The sequence below is a fragment of the Nannospalax galili genome, unplaced genomic scaffold (genome assembly GCF_000622305.1).
Source record: "Nannospalax galili isolate Female #2095 unplaced genomic scaffold, S.galili_v1.0 scaffold52, whole genome shotgun sequence".
Lineage (NCBI taxonomy): Eukaryota > Metazoa > Chordata > Mammalia > Rodentia > Spalacidae > Nannospalax > Nannospalax galili.
This window is the reverse complement of record NW_008334003.1, coordinates 1806445-1808881: the sequence shown is the minus strand read 5'-3', so window position 1 is coordinate 1808881 and position 2437 is coordinate 1806445. Positions and strand designations below refer to the sequence as shown.

Here is a 2437-nt window from a genome sequence, read left to right as displayed (position 1 = left end):
TTGAAGGCATGAGCCATACTCTCAGCAATATTTTGTTTTTTAATAGAGACTAGACTCCCTTTCCTTATGTTTGTTCACTCTCTTTAAGTCCCTTATAGGATGTCCTTCTGTTTCCCAGTCCTTTCTCCATGTGAATTCTAGTGGTTTCTAATAAAATGAAAGCAGAAGTTATCTAGAGACTTAATTTCCAAGCCCCAAACTTTCACAAATTCAGTTCAGGTAAATGTATTATTCAGAGCAGGACAGATGCAAAAATAGATTCAAAGGAAAGGAAACAGAATTATTCTCTTGATGAAGGAAACATAGCCGAATGGACTGTGAGTAAAGCACTACAAATTTTGAGGAAATGTTTAGGGGAACAAAATAGCACCTAAGGGAATGCTTCGAAGATATGCTGGGAACACACTGAAAGAAAGAAAACTTGTGGGTCTTGGGAAACAGCTCAGTGAGTATATTTTATGAAATTCTAAAAAACTCAACAAAAACATAACAAAACAATAGAGAACATGAAGTGAAGGGGTAGGGAGGCTAGGGTCCATGTGAGAAGAAATGGGGATGGTATGTGAATATGATTAAAATGCATTGTTTGAAATCCTCAAAGAATCAATAAAAATACTATTTTGAAAGTGCGGAGCTGAGAAAGTTTATACAAACTAAATAACTAAAACATAGGCCTGAGGAGACATCTTGATTAAATTTAGTTAGCAATATTAAAAATTCCAAACCCTTAGGTTAAGCATTTCAGACTGAAATTTAATGATCGGTGTTGTTCAATTCTTGTTTGTACTTTCAAGCAAAATCCTAAGATCCTGAAAGAAATAAGCCTCCCAGTTAAGCATGACATTCTCCCGTATCTTCCTGAATGACATACTGGGTTGTTTAGGTTTAAATTTTGCTTACAAAGAAAATTGGGATACTTCATTTATTCTTGGGTGCGCTTTTGAACCAGGACCAAATTTAAAATCCTTGGACATATGCCTATCCACACAAACGGCAGAAATATTGGCATATAGAAGACCAAAATTTGCAAGATGGCAAAATGCCTAGAGAAAATTAGAAATCTGGGCTCATCCCCAATTCTATTGCTGACTGTCTGCATAGCTTTGAAGCTTATCATTTAACTCTTTCACATTCTTATTTACTTCCATTCTATACTGTATTCCTTAAAAAAACGTGTTTGCCTCATGGTGGCGATGAGTGAGCTGTGAGCCCAATGGTGGTGCACTGACACTGATGCTGTGGATTTGCTGAGCTGCCCAGGCAGGGACAATAATAATGTATTTCCAAAGCCAGAGTCAGCTCCACTTAAAAAAACGTGTTTGCCTCATGGTGGCGATGAGTGAGCTGTGAGCCCAGTGGTGGTGCACTGACACTGATGCTGTGGATTTGCTGAGCTGCCCAGGCTGGGACAATAATAATGTATTTCCAAAGCCAGAGTCAGCTCCGAAGGCACTGAGACAAAGTGCTCACTGCCTTCTGGCAATGGTACCCAAATCCCTAGAGGAATCGTGTCTTAACTGAAGGCATACTGCACCAGGTGGTGAACCCAACCAGAAGCTTCTGTTCCAGAGATTCCTGAACAAGACCTCCAGGTTGCCATGTTTGGCAGAATGGCTATTTCTTGCCAACATTGCTCACTCAGTACACATCCTGCAGGACTATGTGGGGGACCCACAGAATCAGATCATGACCACCCTCACCTGGAATATCAACCACTCATGGCTGATGATGGTGAAGGAGCAATGTATTTACTGTGTGACCTCTGGCAACAGTGGCTGGACAGAAATTCACTGGGAAACCTGAGTCTCTTCCAGCTTATTTGGTGCCTCCAGAGCCATCCAGGAGTTTTGTCTTGCTCGGTTCCAAAGCAATGTGACCAAGACAATGAAGAGCTTTCAGTATATCTTGGCCAAGGGACAATGTGAGGCCCGTTCCAAAACACTTGTTGAGACAGCAGAAGAGGCCAAGGAGAAAGCGAAGGAGACAGCACTGGCAGCCACAGAGAAGGCCAAGGACCTCGCCAACAAGGCCACTGCCAAAAAGAACAGCAGCAGCAGCTCATCTAGCCCACCAGTCAATGCAGCTCAGCTCCCCCTCCCTTCTCCCCACAGACTTTATTATTAAACATCAACTTCAGCCCTCTCTGTTGTCTGGGTGGTGGGTTGGGGCACATATCCAGCTCAACATCTGAAGTATACCAGGCTCAGTGTCCACCCTGAGCCTGGCCTGCTTGTTCCTCCACTGAGGAGTTGTGACAGGTACAGAAAGGTGCAGTGATTTGCCGAGGGTCACAAGCAGTGTATAGGTGAAGTGGTAATAAATGATAGACTGTAAGCTCCATGAGGGCAGGCACCTTCTCTTATTCTTTCATGTGTCCCAAGTATTTTGAACTGTATTTAGCACATAAAAAACACTCAATAAACACTTGATTCACTCG

General features: G+C 42.6%; 1 pseudogene; it reads left to right on the top strand.

The window, feature by feature from the left end:
• Nucleotides 1-310: 310 nt before the first annotated feature.
• On the top strand, nt 311-2066 carry LOC103730688 (annotated as a pseudogene).
• Nucleotides 2067-2437: the final 371 nt, after the last annotated feature.